This window comes from Equus caballus, chromosome 25 (assembly GCF_041296265.1).
Source record: "Equus caballus isolate H_3958 breed thoroughbred chromosome 25, TB-T2T, whole genome shotgun sequence".
Lineage (NCBI taxonomy): Eukaryota > Metazoa > Chordata > Mammalia > Perissodactyla > Equidae > Equus > Equus caballus.
In genome coordinates, this window is record NC_091708.1 from 36868909 (window position 1) to 36887679 (window position 18771).

The window sequence follows — 18771 nt, forward strand, 5'->3', positions numbered from 1 at the left end:
TACTAACATGAAAGCCTTGGCAAAGACCCCACCTTGTGAAGCACTCCAGTTAAAGGTGATGTCAGGAGGCCTCAGGAGACCAAACACAGACATGAACTGCACAGAAGGACTTCTTTGGCCTGCAGAACAAGTTATTCTTCTGCTTAAAATCTTCCAGTTTCCTACCACTTGGGAAAAGAATCCAAATTTCTTACTGTAGCTTACAAGGCCCTACATGATAGGGCCCCATCCTATCCCTCCAACGTGACTTCCTACCTGCATTCGTTCTACTTTAGCCATACCACTCTTTCTGTTCCTCAAACACACCAAGCTCAGTCCTATCTTAGAGCTCTTATATATCTTGTTCTCACTGCCCAGATCACACTTCTTCCAGCAATTTGCATGCCAGGGTTCTTCTTGTCATCGTTTGGCTCTCAGCTTGTATATTTCAGTTCCTCAGAGAAGCATTCCCTGACTATCTCCTCATTAAAGGAGTCCCTCATCCCATCCTACCCTCAAGGCATTCTCCATCATCAGATTACCCTATTTTATTTTCTTCACAGCTTGGTTTTCTGTTTCACTCATATTACTTTGTTAACTTATTTTTCTGTCTTCTTACTAGACTACAAGTAACAATCTTTTCTGATTTATTCTTGACTCTCTCCTTAGCACCTATCACAGGGTCAGTTACTTACTTACATATATAATTACATAAACATATATGTATATGGGGGGGGTGTGTATCTGCCAAATAAACAAATGAATGAAAAACACTGCTGCAGCCGTTCAAGTGCATTCCATTAACTGCACTTTCAAAATAACGTAAGAGAGAATTTATATACACAGGAACATCTGTGAACTGAGTTCAACAAGGAGTTGTTCAGCTAAAGATCTATAAAAGGTCCAAGTGACTAATGCGCCAAGCTTTCCTCTGAATAGACACTTATAAACCATATCTATCACAGGGCTATAGCTCCCGATGGCCAATGAAAGAATATTTGACTTGGAATCAATGCTTAGGCTAAGTCTCCTGCTTCCAAACCCACTGATCATCATCTCACTATGAAGTCTGCCTCTAGCATAACGGCTCTGGAGCCAAGAGAGACAAGGATTTAAATCCCAATTATATCTTTTATATGCTCTGAGGCCTTGTGCAAGTTTCCTCATCTATTAAATGAAGATAACAGTACTTATCTCATAGGGCTGTTTCAAAGATTAGATAAGCTAATGTATATAAAATATCTGTTACAGTGTCTGGTACATAATAAAAACCCAATAAAAATTAGCTATTATTTTATTATTATTCATCCATTCACATTTTTTCCAACTAATATTTATTGATGTCTACTTTGTTATAGCAGGCAGCCCTGGTGGTCTAGTGGTTAAGATTCAGCACTCTCACTATCACGGCTCGGGGTTGTTTCTCAGTCAGGGAATGACACCACCCATCTGTCAGTTGTCATACTTGTGGCGGCTGCGTGTTGCTGTGATGCTGAAAGCTATGCCACCGGTACTTCAAATACCAGCAAAGTCACCCATGGCAGACAGGTTTCAGCAGAGCTACCAGACTAGACAGACTAGGAAGAAGTACCTGGCCACCCACCCGAAAACAGTTGGCCATGAACACCCTATGAAGAGCAGTAGAGCACTGCCTGATGTAGCACTGGAAGACGAGAGGATGGTACAAAGAGACCAGGCAGTGTTCCACTCTGCTGTACACAGGGTTGCTGGGAGTCAGAATCAACTCGAAGGCACTAACAAAAACTTTGTTATAGGTCCTGTGCCTATACAAGAGGCACAGGCACAATTCAAGAGGACTTGGCTACAGTCCCTGCCCAGGAAGAGCTCACAGTGTAATAGGAAAGATAAACTCATAAACTATAAGTATATAACTTATACTATATATAACTTATACTAGGAGTATAGTATGTATTAACTAGGAGTGTAGTATATATTACGTCTCATCAAGAAGGCTGAAAAGAATCTGCCCTTCTCTAGCAAACCTGATATTAGGGCCTGGTTAGTCTCTAGAGTTAAAAGGCACATCAAAACCCTTCCGATTTATAAAACAGAATAGCTTCTGAGATGGGTCAGAGCAGCTCTATAAAGAAGCCCTTATAAGATTCTAAGAAGAATGGTCAAGAATGACTGTCTTAATAGACAAAAGGTGAAAGCAACTCAACTGTCCCTCAACAGATGAAAAGACAAAATGTGCTATATACACATACAATGGAATATTACTCAGACTTAAAAAGGAAGGAAATTCTGATACATGCTACACCATGGATGAGTCTACAGGACATTATGCTAAGTGAAGTAAGCCAGTCACAAAAAGGCAAATACTGTATGATTCCACTTATATGAGGTATTTTGAGAAGTCAAATTCATAGAGGCAGAAAACAGAATGGTGATTGCCAGGGGATGGGGAAAGAGGAGTAGAAAGTTAGTGTTAGGTACAGAGTTGCAGTCGGGGAAAAGATGAAAAAGTTCTGAAGATGGATGGTGATAATGAGTGCACAACAATGTAAACGTACTTAATGCTAGAGAAATACACACTTATAAATGGTTAAAATGCGGGCCAGCCTAGGGGTTAAGTTGGGCATGCTCTGCCTCAGTGACCTGGGTTCAGTTCCTGGGCACAGACCTCCACCACTCCTCTGTCAGTGGTCATGCTGTGGTGGCAGCTCACATACAAAAGAGGAAGATGGGTAACAGATGTTAGCTCAGGGCAAATCTTCCTCAGCAAAAAAAGTTAGTTAATTAATGAATTAAAAATGGTTAAAATGCTAATTTTTATGTTACCTAATATTTTACCACAATTCATAAAAGAAGATTGTCTTGTGGCTTACACAAAGAGAGAGAGCATGCATCCCCTCTTCTCTGACTGATCATTCTTATATCTGGTAGCATATCAAGCTAGCTTTTCCCACGTTAAGACATGAAAACAATTCCAGGGCAGTCCTCATACATAGGACGCTGTATAATGTAGTCAACACCCAAGAACTTACAAGCACACAAAAATCCAAACCCAGAACGTACAGCAAAACAGATACTATACACTGACCATGAGTTTATTTCCACAAGTGTAAGAGAGGCAGAAAATAAACCAAAGTATTTGCATGTCTAAATACCAGTTTAGGATTATATAAGCTAATTCCTAAAGAGACAAGAAAGTCTCCAGAAAAAAACAATTGGTCCACGTAGAGTAGACTTCATATATCAGTGCCAAGGTCTCATAATATAATTTTATTGCTTCAAATTTTTAAAAGTAGTGTTAATTTGCATTAAACAAAGTAACTTTCATAAACTAAACAAAAATGTCACAACTGAGAGTCTATATAATGACCTGGTTTTCTAGTTGCCCAGAAGTATGAGAAATAAATCCCAAGGACCTTGGTTCAGAGAGACTAGAAAGAGTAGACTGTGGTTGTCTTACAAGGATTAAAGTCTATGTCACAGCTCAGTGGGGTCTATGCTTTGGTAGCTTCCCTCAGCAGTCCCTATGTGACTAAGGACTGGAATAAGAGTGGCAGCTTCACAAAGCAGATAATAAGAGATAAAGCTTCTTCCTAGTATGTTCAAAGACTCCAGAATCCAAAACTTAACTTCTCTGCTGCTCATCTATCCAATTTTCATTAAGAGAATTTACATCATCTAAAAGCTTCAAAGTCAAATGTTTGTTTTTCCCTTATCAAATGCATAAAATCAAAGCCAAGGTGTGGTCTGGACATGAGCCTTGGTTAGGATCACAAAAATTCTCAAATCAAATAACTGGTTCAAGTTAGAGCCAAGTTTATCAACAATAAGATGACAGGATTCAGGCAAAGTCGGCTGCCTTCCTGCATTTCACAAAGACCAGCATGGCTCCTGACACTAGTACATAGGTGTAAGCAACCTCTGGGTGCATAATGCCACCAAACAAAAGCAACACCTTCAAAGTCTCTCTCAGTGATTAGATGCAGCCAGACACTCAAACTGCCAGTCCTGAATTACGGCCTCTGAATGGTGAGGGCTTCACATTTCACTGATCAGGGCACAGCCCAATCAGAAGACAAACCCCTGCACTGCCAGGGACCAGCAAATCCGCTTTCTTCCAGTGTGCACATGACTGAATGTGCTTCTGTCCATCATCTGGGTCATATATAGTTCAATGCAAGCTGAGCAGACAGGGCTGCGAGGAAATCTGGCGCGGTTCAATACCTCGTCTAGCCTGGGTTCCAGTATCTAATTTTTTTTACTGACAAACTCATTTCTCTACCGGGACAGGATGCTGTGCTGGCTGGAAGTTCCATTTCTACAACAAGAATCCTATCTGGAAACACAGAAGTTGTCCTCTAGCCACAGCAGCTCGAACTTTTTTGATTGTTGTTGCTGCTTTCTCCCATCACCCCTACCCCCTTTTGACAAAGATCCAACTGTAAAAAGTCTTACGTAACAGTTCAGGACTACTTCGGTTCTTTTACTGGGTAAGCACTTTCAATTTTTTTTTTTTAACTAAAAACCATTTTAACATTGAATCTGTTGAGAGGCTTGACTAAAATCTTTTAAGTAATTTGTGTAGTGAAATACTGTCAGTGGATTTTTTTAGTCTCATTTCTGCACGTGCTCCTTTGTTCTCAGAACAGAAGCTTTTTATACACACCCCATAACGCAGCTGGAGAGAGTTATGAAGTCAGTTATTATAAGGAATACAAAGATTGCTTTGCATTCTTTGCCTTCAGATAATTAATTTTGTATTTGTTCTTTTAAAATGGAGTATTTAAAGAAGGGAGAAATTCTCAAAAGAATAAACTGCTGGAGAATCTAGCAAAGTTTGAAGTTTCTACCACCTTTTTTATCTGTAGTTTTGTGTGGCCAAACACTTGTGCCGCCCGGGGCGGTGGGGGTAGAGTAAAGCGTAGACAGAGAGGAACTAAGCCAGACATGGACAAAGGCATGAGCCAAAACCAGACAGTCCTGGCCGTTCGATAGGCCAGCAGTGGGTGAGACAGGTCAGCCAGCTGCAGGGGCGGGAGGGGGGGGAAAGGGGCATGGATGTGTGAGGTGCTCATGCGTGCGATCGTGACTAGATTCTGAAACTGCCAGCCATTTTCCCAGCTATGCTTTGTGCAATCTAAAGGAATGTATCTCCTCTGAAGCAGTCTTGCCAGAGCCCAGAGATAGAGAGGAGTGTGATAAATACCACAACATATGGAATCAGAAAATACTGGGATCTGGGGTGGGCAAGAGGGAATGCCGAGGGTGTGGAAATTTTTTAGTGATCTGGAATGTGTTGAGTGACAGGAAGTGCCCCAAGCTTCCCCCCCAACTCTCCTCAGTCGCGCCTGCTTTTGTCTCACTCTTGTAATCTACACACTACTGCTTACAAAGCTGTCTGAGTTTAAGACAAAAAGAAACATAAAAGGCTCTCCGTTCCATAGTACCTGCGATATGGAAGGAATGTAAAAAGCATGGCCCTTCAAGCCTGCGGTCATTTTTTCAGGTATACAGGAGAAAGAATGAATAACAATTTTCTAAGGACAAATGAGAATTATGAGTTATAGTCTAGCTTCCAAATCTGATTTTAAAAATACTGATTCTGCTATACTTACAAATGCTTAAATTAGTTCTTAATTTGAAACTTGAGTTCCTAATTTGAGTCTTATTTGTTTGGTTAATATATTGCATGTGAAGTTGTTTCTATTTTCTTTGTATAAATTTGGACTTCGGGAGAAAAAAACATAAATAAGTAGAATGCACTGAAAAAAGGAGGATTTTTCCCTTCATTGGTTGGCAAGCATTTTAAAGGGTTGGTTTCTTGGAAAAAGCGGCTCTCTCTCTCTCTCATTTTTGCATGTATGCTATAAAGATAACTTTGTGCCATAAAAAATGTAAGGCAGAAAACTTTTGACAGAAAACAATACAGTGCCATAAGTGAAAAACAACTTAGCATTTTCCCAAACTTCCATATTATCAACAGAAACACTAAAACTTGAGAGAAAAGCAGCCACATAATTGAATGGCTAACCCTACTTCTGGAAAATGAAATGGAAAATTAAGTGTGAACAACTGATACTTGGGATTGTTTCTACCTCCCATCACAAAGGATGTTAGTGGTCAGCCTAGGAGTTAATCTTTCCTAGCGTGGCTCTGAGCCTTCACGGCGAGCAGACGTTATTCACATGACGATTCGAAAAGTCCATTCATATATCTCACTACCTGGATTTGAATAGAAACCAGACAGCAATTCTTTAGTTCCAGCCACCATTCGCCCCACTGGACAATAGCGATTTGTTAGCACAGAGTCACAGGCTGTGGGACACAAAGCTTGGAGCTGCAGAAAGATGGGGGATTCAGAGAACAGGAAATTACAGGCCCGATACACTCCTGGCAGCTCTGAGAATACAAAAAAAAAAAAAAAGGCAACACAGCGATGCCATGTTTAAGAGCTACTTCTAGCTTTTTTAACCACCTCCAATGTCATAAAAGCTCTATTGTTGGAGTACATAAAGTCACGAGTCCCATGTGCTCTCTTTTCTCACTACAGGGAACTTCATTCAATGCCCTGGCACAGTCAGAAAAATCAAAAGCATCCAGACTTGATTGGCTCTGAGCTCTGACAGAAATGAGAGGAGCATTTTACAAATAAAATGTCAGAGAAAAAATATGCTTGGTAACACAAGTGGCACATAATAAAATAAGTATCTTCCACAAATTATTTCATAAGACCAGACAATCAAAATGAAACCAAATGTATCAAAACTCCAGGGAAACAAATTTTTCTTCAAAATATATAAAAACTATTATTTAATGCCATCAAAAGTTTCTTCAGAAGATACATAATTTAAAAACTAAGCTTATATAGAACATTTCTCAGTTCTTGGTTATATTTTCTGAAACAAAGAACTAAACTCAAAGCCCTAAGGACTTATTTGGGAATATTAGAAAGGAAAACTACATTTTCTTTTGTTCATTATCAAATTATTGTAGCTCCCTGGCTAAATTTAAAAATTGCTTCTACTTCGCTCTCTTTAGAAATAAAATTAGTGGACATTCTAGGTGAAGGGAGAGAGAGAATTCTCCAATCTCAATCAATGAGCAGAGGAAAATAGTGCATGGGTTCCTGCCCGGGTCTTCATGCTGCAACCTGAGCACCAACAGACCAGAATGGTGTCCATCTCAACAGAAGGAGACCCTGCACAAGGAAGCTGTAAATGATTTTGTTCTTCTGCATTTCTTCCGTGATCTGTTAGCAAACACAAGTCCTAAATATTATCATACCTGAACTATTCATCAAATGAGATCATGAATGATCAAAAAGTGCTTTGGAAACATATTCTCTTCCATTTGGTCCCATGGCTTTAAGATGAACAAATACCAAATTTACTGTTACTAGAAAACAAATCAGCAACTTTTAAACTACCAATTATTGGATTTCCTCAAACTCTATCATTACTAATCAAACACAAGCATCAGTTATGACCTCAAACTGTGCTGCTGTCCAATACATAGCCACAAGCCACATGACTACTTTTATTTGAATTTAAATTAATCAAAATTAAATAAAATAAAAAATTCAGTCTCTCAGTGACACTAGCCACATTTCAAGCACTCGATAGCACCATGTAGCTAGTGGCTATCATATTAGACAGTGCAGATATAGGACATTTCCATCCCTGAAGAAAGAACTATTGGACAGCACTGACCCAGACCATGCTTATATCCAAAACACCTGTCTTTAACTACACATCCAGCCGGACAGGAAAGAAATTAAGCTCTAAGTAAAAAATACAAAGACAAGTATGACAAGGTAGCTAGCACCAGGATACTTGAGAGATGTCTAAAAAAGCATTTTGAAACCAAAGGTTTCATTTTTTGTCTGCAATAAAAAGGTTATGAAGAATATTAAGACAGTAGTGGCAAACAGGTAATAGTGGCCAGAGTAATTAAAATGCTCCAGAATGGCACTTAGTGTCAAAAGTTCTTCCTAAATATATGAAGCACCTAATTCTATGATCTCCTTCACAGAATCACTGTCATGGACAACAGAGAATAGCAAAGAGCAAGGGCCTTGAAGTCAGTCAGATCTGGGTTTGATGTTTGATTACCAGCATCCACTTGACTAGCTAGATGATATTAGGCAAATTAACTCACCTCCCTGAGATTTAGTATCCTTACCTGCAAAATGGGGAAACAGCCACCCTGCAGAATATATGGAAGGACTCACAATAAAGTATATAAAGCATCTAGTAAGGTGCCAGGTATGTAGTAGAGATTCAAGAAACAGTAACAATTATTTATTATATTTTTCCCCTTAAATCTCCATAATGTGACCCCTTGTAGGTAGATACTATTCAACACACAAAACAAGCCTTCATAAACAAATATCTTAAAATACTAATGCTGGTCATGTCAGTAATTCAACTAGAATAAAATGGAAATATTTGTATGCTAGAGAGCTTTTCCCAGCCAATGTGTGACCATACTGCCCCATATGCAGTCTGGCTTTGCCAGAACAATCTCATGTCATACTTGGCTCAAATAACTAGCATGGTCACTGTGTGTTCAGTGTCTTTTATTTATGAATCTGGGCTTAAGTGTTAGATAGAAGGACAACATTTTATAAATAAAAATAAACTCTACTCTACCAAGGGATGCATGCACATCGTTAAGTGAATACAAAGCAATGGTTTCCAAATACTGAGAACATGATGCCTATTCAAGAAAACAGAAAAGGATATTTTAGAAATGCAATGATAAGAAGCCTCATTCTCCCTTATTGAGATGATTGAAGCATACAGAAAAACTGCAGATAGAAACTCTTAAAAGAAACATTGAACTGAAGCTTTTTTCAAGGAACATTTAAATAACCTAGATTATAATAGTAGTAGCAATGAACTGACAAAACATCCAATGCTTTTTGGGCTTCGATTACTGTGAACTTTGTTTATGGTCAAGACCAAATGCAATGAATGGTGCCTCCTCAAGACTTTAGTGGTTAAAAAAACAAAAAATCGAAGTGACTTCTATCATGACTACATGACTTAACCTCCAAACCTACCATCAAATAAACTGGACGTGATAAAGGTGGATATGAAGGTCTTAAATTCTGATGTCATTCTCAACCCATCCTATGCCTGCTAGGTGCAAGAAACGTGGGTCTTAGGGTCAAGTGGACATGGGTTGGAATCCTGGCTCTGCTACTTATTTACTATGTGATCTTGAAGAAGTCACTTCCTCTCTTTGTCTCAGATTCTTCATACATAAAATATGAATATTAATGACTTCCTGCCATTTTAAGTCTCAAGTCATTTTAAGGCTAAAGGATCATATATTTTATAAAACATCTTGAACTGTTCCTGGCACATGGAAAACACTCTGGAAATGTCAATTCTGTGAAAACACAGTAAGGGCTTGAGTCCACCTCATTGTCTGAGTCTCTTCCCAAACACACAGAATGGAAATAGAAGGGTTCCAGGCTGATTTATAGCACAGACCATTCTGTTTAAGTTTTAATTAAAACAAACATGAAGATAACAGCTGTCAACCCTGCACAAAGAGTTTCAAGTCTTAGAAATATAAATATTAAATGAATATAGGAAAATTATTATTTGAAAAGTGAGATGCAACATTAGATTTTAATATCATAAGGTAAACTTAATACTGATACTAATTTAAGGCTATTAAGTATATAAGAATCATTTTCTTAAATTAAGAAACAGTATTTCCTAGAGACTCTTTTAGAATGAGATTTCTACTAATTCTTCTTAATGATTAAAACAAAAACATGAAAGTTCTAAAATATCGCCCATGATTGAGAAATTAAAATAGCCTTCTGCAGGTATGGGAAAGAAAATTCATGTCTTTTAAAATCAAAGCCACAGAAAGAATTCCTGGGCTGGATGTTTTCCTACTACGTCTGTAGACTCATTTTAAAGTTGAAAATATTCCAGCAGGAACCAGAAATAGTAGATGTTTCTTAATGATGCCAAATAAATGAAAAATGTCGGACATGCCACATAACCTTTCAGAGTACGGAAGGCAGTAGATTTTCCAAAGCAAACAGAATTATAAAGAAGATAGTGTGGTGTAGTGGGCAATCTGAAAAAGTAAGTTTATTTCCCAGAAACCGGTTGGATTAGATATGACTTCAAATCTTAGCTCTGCCACTATCAAGCTAGGTGACTTTTTTAACAAGTCACTTCTCTCTGAGTCTCTGTTACCAATGGTGGTCCAAAAAACACATTCATACTAGAGGCTAAAGGACAGATAGCACTTAGAGGTTAGAAATTTGGATTTGCCAAATTTAGGGTATTCAAATTCAGTCTCTGCAAAGCATAGCTACCATAAAAAGTTTTACAGGGCTGCTTAAGCAGCTAGATTACATAAACAGACAAGGTAGATGGTTGATTGGCTGGGAGGGAGGGAAGGAGGTAGAGAGGCAGCGGGGGAGGGAAAGAGGAAGGAAGGAAGGGAGGGAGGGAGGACGGAAGGAAGATCTGATTGCAACAATTTCCACAGATGCCATCAGGATAGATAAAGAAATCACAAAGGTATGCAAAGGAAATGTTCCTCAGCAGGTGTTTCTAGATTCTTACTGAATGTTGATGAAGCAGAGCCCTCTTTTAGTCATTCATCCAACGAATAAGTTCCCAGTAAGTATCATGCACAGTGCTAGACCCAGATTGAGTGATAAACAAAACAGATATATTAGCTGCCCTCATGGAGCTGAAAAGCTATAAAGTGGGATAAACATGGCCAGAAGCCATGTCATTAAAAAAATGGTAGGGATCTGAGTTCAGAAACTTTGAGAATGGGTCCAATGATTTGTGGAAACTGCCCTGATAGCTGCTGAAGCCGAACTAACATAGTTCATAGGAATATGGAAGAATGTATACCCTCAGTTCCATCTGATTCAAGCAAAGAAATATGCTAAACTATAAGATCTTAAAGATTTTAAGCCATTAAGGAACTGAAATACCTTCAAAGACATAGGCTGCTTTCACAATGACCATTACTCAGATCTGTGGTAAACTACTATCTTATGAAAAAACTCAGTCTCCTTTTCATGTATGATTAAGAACAAGATAATTTCTGGAGAGGATAGAGTAAAGGGGATCCGGGCACGGAATGACATTCCAGGAGCAGAGCATGATACACTAGAGCATCAAATGTGATACATATTCCCTTCACCCACTTCCCTAAGACTATGTTCTTAACACTTACCATTTCCTTTAAAGGCACATACTATGATCATCATGGCTACACAGCTAGCTAGCACTCAACCCACTCAGCTAGCTCTTAGCAACCAAGAGTATTCGAGACAGGAATGATAAATACAAAGAGAAGGAGAGGCTGGAGTCACAATTGGACTTTTGTAGCAATTCATCTTACAAACTAGAACCACTTACGTCTACAAGGTGTCTAAATATTCAGCTCTCTTCCAATTAGAATTTAGCCTTTGCTGTCACAGGACTACATAAAGAAGTTGCTGTTACCAATGGAGTAAAGTATATCTATGTACCACAAAGGCACAGAATCTGAGGCTCCCAGCATTTAAAAGTCCCAATCAAGAAATTCCCATTCTAGCTCTTTGATACTTACAGAACTTGGGTTTCCACTCAGATTGTTTATTCCACTGGTAAAGACTCAATATCATGTGTCTTTTGCTTTTTCTTTGTTCACTGAATATCAAAGTCAAGTGAGAAAGAGATCTGGCAAATGTACTCAGAACACATTAGACAGTTGCATCAAAAAAGAAGATCCCAATCTGGTCATCTGTTACTATGACCTAGATTTTGGTAGAAGTATCTCCACTTGGCTTTCTAATAGCATTACATTTTGTCAGGTTCACTTCTCTGAATAATCCTATATTACTAGAACAGAACAATTTCTTCAGCTTGGCCACTTAAAAGCTTCTAGGTATACAGCTCATTCATTCAAAGGATATGTGTTGAGTGCTTAGTATACGCCAAGCCCTGTTCTAGGCATTGGATACACAATAGTAAACAAAACAAAGGTCCTGTCCTCGGGTATTGTAGTCACAAAGACTTGAATCCAGTCTCAGCTTGAGCACTCACAGACTATGTGACCATAAACAAATTTGCCTCTCTGAACCTCAGATGCCTCCTCTGGGGGAAAAAAGAGAAAATAATATTATTTCACAGAGCTATTGTGAAAACTATATAATGTTTGTCAGTATCTAGGGTAGTGCCTGGAACACCACAGATGCTCAACAACAGTAGCTACAGTTTTACAAATAGAACATATTACTATTATTCATCCTGCTTTCATATCCATGTATATGAAAATCACTCTAGTTTTTTAAAGTAACAGATTTCAAAGGCTTAAGTGTATCTAAAATATTTGTTTCAGGTGTTAAGAGTTAAGCAGAATAAGAGCCATTAATGTATGAAATGTTACTTCTGGTTATTAAAATGCTCCTGGCTGTATATGCTAACCACAAGATAGCAAGGATATATGAGAAAAATACTTTGAAGTTGGGAATGTTAATGGTGAAATGGATCACTGCACTTAGACAAATTGCAAAGGGTAGGGCGCTTTATCTCTAGCAGTATTACTATTTCAGCCAATTTAACCAGAAATTGTATAAAAGAAACATATCTAAAAGATTTAGAATTTCAAGTCTACCACAGCCATCAAGAAGGGCAAAGAAAGCATGTCTTTCCTCTAAAGTTTATTATAAAAGCCTTATAAAGAAACTTCTCTGAAGGCAAATTCCTGGGTGATTGCAGTGATATACTTCATGACTTATTTTATCATCTTATAAAAACAGGATGCTTACTGCACATAGACTAGAAAGCACAAAAACTGTGAAGACAAAAAGTTACTCATAATCCAAAAGAAACAGTTATTCATAATCCCACTAAAGGTAACCATTGTCAACATTTAGTAAATTTCCCTCTAGTCTTATTTTGCTGTTAATTAATTTAATAGTGATTTTAAAAATACTGGGAGTTTTTCTGTCATTAGACATGTATTACTTGATCTATATGTAAAATCTAGATAAAGAAAAAGATAAAGAAAATTGGTCACCTATAATCCCACTCACAGAGAAAATCCGTTAATATCTTAGTATAGTTCATACACAATAGAATCAATTCTCTATATATAGTTTTATTTCCCAATTTGTTCACTTATAGGCATTTTTAAAGATCATTTAAAATGGCTTTTTTAGATACCTAGGTGGTTTCCAATTATTCTCTATAATAAATAATACTTTGGTGAACACATGTATACAAAAATCACTATCCACGTTTCTGATAATTTTCTTGGGCTGACCAATTTTACTCTCCTACTAATAGGGACTGATAGCACCTGTGCCACCCTAAGCTCACAAACACTGAGAATGTGCTATATATAATTAGCTGGTACCCAAATATAATAAAGTTTCTGTTTGTTCAATAATGAAAAAAGAAGAGAGTTTTAAAGGAAAACTCAAAGTGAAACAAGGACAAGAAAGAAGAATTTCCCTAGTAAGATAAATTATACATCCCTAAAAATGCTAGGCAGTTGATAGAAATCTTGAAAACCTTCCAACAGGCCACAGGAAGTTTAACATCAGGTTCCAAAAGTCTCAGATGTAAAAACAAATGAGAACAAAACAAAACAAAACAAAAACACTATCTTGCGGATGTGTTTCGCTACTCTGAAACAATGAGCTGAATCAAGAATCAGTCCTACATGACATGGAAAACTGTATTGACAAATTAAGATGCACAAAAATCATTATTTTCACATCTGAATTATTTTTAAATTTTAGAAGTGAGCAGAGTATTAAATATGGATATATATTTTTTGTTTCCCATACGTAATAGAAAACTCTATAAATTCTTACAAGGCAATAAGATAACCAAGAATATAATTTATTCCACAAACCTTTTTTGAATGACAACTTTATTTCAGGTACTTTCATGTATAAGAGATCCAAAGTCATTAGGAGGAATACTTTCCTCAAAAAGCTTGCCTTTAGGGGGCCAGCTCCGTGACGCAGCAGTGAAGTGCACACATTCCACTTTGGGTGGCCCAGGGTTTGCCGGTTCGGATCCCACGTGCAGACATGGCACCTCATGGCAAGCCATGCTGTGGCAGCGTCCCACATATAAAGTAGAGGAAGATGGGCACAGATGTTAGAACAGGGCCAGTCTTCCTCAGCAAAAAGAGGAGGACTGGCAGCAGATGTTAGTTCAAGGCTGATCTTCCTCCAAAAAAAAAAAAAAAAAATCTTGCCTTAAATGTCCTTCACAGTCTGGCACTCTCAGATCATGTAACATTTTCCCTGTCTAATTGTTGAAATATCATATATCTCAGGCCTTGGCTAGAAAAAGGAAAATCTTTCAGGACATTACACTGAATGATCAACTTAGAAATAAAAGTTTCTTAAAAGAGGGGGGGAACCCCCAAAGTCAGTTAATCCAATTTAATAGATCCCACTCATATGGCTTCATATTAGCATACAGCAATGTTTACCCAAGTATCTATAGTCAAGAGGAATTCAAATACTGACAAGAAGAAAAAAACTTCTTACTTTCCACAAAATAACTAAGAAAATTTCTTTCATTTTTTATTTATTTGTAATTTTCCCTGTAAATCCTGCTTAATTTGAGTCCTGTGAGAGAGATTTTTCCTTAAGAGGAATAATACCCCAGGTTTCCTGCAGCTGTTTGAGAATATAAGCACCATATAGAAGAGAAATTGTCACAGTAACTGCATGCTCCAGAAATAAAAGCTGATCAGCTTAGTGTGAAAGATCAGATTTCTGGTAAAGCTATGCATCTGTTAAAAGACTATGATATCTGCATATACCTAATGTGTTTCAGAAATACACCCTCCCGGAAATAACAGCAAATAACATTTATCAAGGTCTCCTACACATCAGGCCCTGTGCAAGGCTTTTCTCGACCTGAATCTGGTACTGTTATTAGCTCCTATTTAATTGATGAAGATATTGAAGCTTGGAACGAAATGACCTGTCCATTGTCAAAACTGCTGGAAAGAGCAGAGTCCAGATTTGAACAGAGATGATAGCAGTGTGATTTTTTAGGGTTTGGTGGGACTTTTTCCTCCCTTTAAAATTTTCCCTGTCAGAGACTAGGTAAATTTTTTTCTGCTCCTAACTTTGAAAGAGCCAGTTTCAAAGATCACAAGAATATGGAACAGTATAATGCAATTTTATATATGATAAAAATAGATTTCTGGATGTCAGCAAGAACATAGTCTAAATTATGCATCAATCTCTAAAAAATAGCTAGGTATCATTTACTTATTATGCTTCAAGTTTCTAGAAAAAGTAGAAAGGACTATATGATCTCTTAAAAAAATTACTAAAGTATAAACAGTATAATTTGAAGAAATATATTCAGTGTTTGCTTAAAATACATTAGTTTCCATTGCATCAATGCTCTGTGCTAATATTTTAACGTTGTGTAAAAGAATATATAATATCTTAAATGAGTGGTATCTCTGGATTATCATATGTGAATGTGAAAGCACTTTGTAAATAGTAAAGCAAAATTATCATTAATGCTATTTTAAGGCACTTGTTCTGAATTAAAATAGTTCCTAGAAACTCTCGGTCACTTTTTTTTAAAGATTTTATTTTTTCCTTTTTCTCCCCAAAGTCCCCCGGTACATAGTTGTATATTCTTCGTTGTGGGTCCTTCTAGTTGTGGCATGTGGGACGCTGCCTCAGCGTGGTTTGATGAGCAGTGCCATGTCCGCGCCCAGGATTCGAACCAACGAAACACTGGGCCGCCTGCAGCGGAGCGCGCGAACTTAACCACTCGGCCACGGGGCCAGCCCCTCTTGGTCACTTTTTGATAAGAGATGAGTAGAAATCACCAGATAAGATCCTTAATTTTGGGCAGACCGCAAAACGTGGAGAAAAAAGCACCTACAGTAAGATAACATGGGTTTAATCAAAGCTTCATTACTAAATTTCTACCTAAAATTCTCTGAGCCTCAGTTGCCTCAACTGTAAAATGGGAAAATACTAAGCTCTTGATATAGCTAAATGAGAGTCTTACATGAAAAAGTGCCTAGTGCCCAACACAGAGGAGAGTTCCATTACTGTTAGTACTCTTCCCCTGAGGGAGCTGTTTTCTTTCTAAGAGACAGAGTTCCAAGTTTGCTGGTGGATATGGCCTAAACAGAAACAGGGATTGCACTGCCTAAAACTTGTGGCTGGAAATCAATTGGCTTTTTTTAGCAGGCTTGGGATTGGCCTTTTGTTATTCATTCAGTCAGGTACTTTTTTATCAAACATTCAAAAACAGTACAATTTACTCATTCAACGAGTCAGTGAGCACCTATTCTGCAGCAAACTAAACACGAAAATGCCTTAAACCTGCCCAAAAGGAGCTCATAGTCTAGTAGTAGAGACAAACCTTAAACAGATACCATGGTGCTCTAAGTACTACGATAAAGGAAAGCCCAGGATTATGGAAACCCCAAGAAAAGCACTTAACTTGGTAAGGGGAAGACAAATTGGAGGAGGAACATCTGAGATGAATCTTGAAAGATAAATAGAATTTGTAGGAAAGTAAAGAAAAAGATAAGGAGCTTTTCAGGCATAAAGAACAGCATAAGTAAAAGCACTGACATGCGAGACCAAGTCGTATATTCAAGAAACCACATGTACAATGTGGCTGGAGCTCAGGGGAAATAGAGAAGGTTGATAAGGTAGGTAGGGGCTTCCTTTGTCAGGCTCAAGCTGTGAAATTCATTCCAACCCAACGTAGTAATTCACTAAACTTGTGTAAAGAGGGCGACTTCAATCCCATTTGAGAATCTAATGTGTTAGTTTCCCCTCAATATAACTAGCTTTTAAAAAAACCAAACACTTGGTTTTGTGATGGGTATATATATATATCTAAACACTAGTTACTTTCCATCTAACAGTTAGAAAACAGAGCTTGAGAAAAGTTATCTGAACTGGGTAATTACTGAAGTATGTATAGCTGTGCAAGAAGTACAGACTTTTCTGGTAGACTTTTACTTTGTCGATTCATAGGACTGAATATATAGCAGGCCCTCAATAAACATTTATTGAATTAAATTACAGTGAGTGAGAGAAATCTTTAATGTATTCTTTTGTTAAAGAGTCAAGTGGAATGAAGACTTTAAAATAAAGAAACTTCTCTTTTCTTCCCCCTAGCCTTTCCTTCACATGAATTTGGCCAACATATTTCTTAAGATTCCTTTGTTTGTTTTCAGATCAGACTATTTTGAGTTGTTGAGAAAGGTCTACAGAGCTAGGAAATGGGAATTCTGTATTTTATTACTAAATTATTACATTCTGACATTAAGTCTCCAAGCTAGCTCCATGCAGAGGCAGCTGACAAACACAGCTTCAGTAAAAGTCCTGATTCATTCATGATTCACTGTCAACAAATACTGACTGGGAACATGAAACAGCATGATCAAGGAAAAAATTCAGAGTGGATAAAGCAAAGAGCGTGTCTAGTTTGAGAGCAATGAAGAAACAATGTGGCTTAGGAAGTACTGTTCTTAGGGCCCAACAGTGAAAGCCCATGTCAGGTTAAAGCATTTAGATTTTATCTAGAGCTAGTCAGGGTATCAAGTTTTCAAGCAAAGTCACATTTGCATTTACCCACTGGCTGAAAGATGAATTGGAGGTAGGTAAGAGTGGAGGCAGGGAGACCACTGGAGCTGTTGCAGTTGAAAAGATGATGGTTTTGACCACAGTGGTGGCAGTAAAGATGCAAAGGTTGTCACATGCTACAACATGGATGAACCTCAAGGACAGTACGCTAAGTGAAATAAGTCAGTCACAAAAAGACAAATACTGTATGATTCCACTTATACGGGGTAACTAAAGTAGTCAAATCCATAGAAACAGAAAGTAGAAAGGTGGTTACCAGGGGCTGGGAGAAGCGACAATGGGGAGTTGTTTAATGGGTTCAGAGTTTCAGTTTTCCAAGATGAAAAAGATCTGGAGATCTGTTGACCAACAATGTAAATATACTTAACACTACAATCCTTTCACAATCCTACTCCTGACCCAAAGTATTACTGGATTGATGTGACTCCTTCCAGATCTTTGCTGTAAATACACAGGGAAAAAAGTCATTCTTTACGGTTACTCTTAAGTGCCTAACCCAAAGCCATTAGCTAGAGATGGTATTTTAACCCAAGTCCTTGAGTTCTATGCTTCCCCTCAAACTTTTAATTGAAGCTACTGCCTAGCCTTAAAAAATATTAAATTTGTTTATTCAAGTGTAGAAATACAGTAAAGTATACTCATCTCAAATGTACATTTCAATGAATTTTTACAAAGTGAACACGCTAGTGGAGCCAACACCCAAAGCAAGATGTAGAACATTTCTAATACCTCAGAAACCTCCTCTGTGCCCTCTTTCAGTATTATATCACTCTAATAAAGGTAACTACTATTCTGACTTCTATCACAACAGATTAGTTTTGCCTAATTTTTACTTTGATATAAAGGTAAACACATACTATGTAATGTTTTATGTCTGGCTTCTTTTGCTCAACATTTTGTCTAGGAGATTCAGCTATGCTGCTACATGTTGTGAGAGTTTGTCCTTGTGATCACTGCCATATAGTGTTCCATTTTATGAATTATACCACAATTTACTTATCCATTCTACTGTTTGTAGATATTTAGTTGTTCCTAGTTTGGGACTATTACAAATAACGCTACTATGAACATTCTTGTACGTTTTTTGGTGCATACTTTATCAATTTTTGTTGGGTATATGCCTAGAAATGGAATTGCTTATGTTTAATTTCAATAGATATTACTGAAGA

At 37.6% G+C, this 18771-nt stretch overlaps 1 protein-coding gene and 1 long non-coding RNA gene across 5 annotated transcripts in view; one reads left to right on the top strand and one right to left on the bottom strand.

Annotated features, from left to right (window-relative positions):
- NR6A1 (nuclear receptor subfamily 6 group A member 1) overlaps positions 1–18771 on the bottom strand; it is a 215035-nt gene that overhangs the window by 110078 nt on the left and 86186 nt on the right. The gene's annotated exons all lie outside the window — the stretch shown is intronic.
- LOC106782565 (uncharacterized) overlaps positions 4086–18771 on the top strand; it is a 40357-nt gene continuing 25671 nt past the window's right edge. Inside the window, exon 1 of the long non-coding RNA XR_011432642.1 lies at positions 4086–4445. This is a non-coding gene — a long non-coding RNA (uncharacterized lncRNA). The remainder of the gene's footprint in view (positions 4446–18771) is intronic.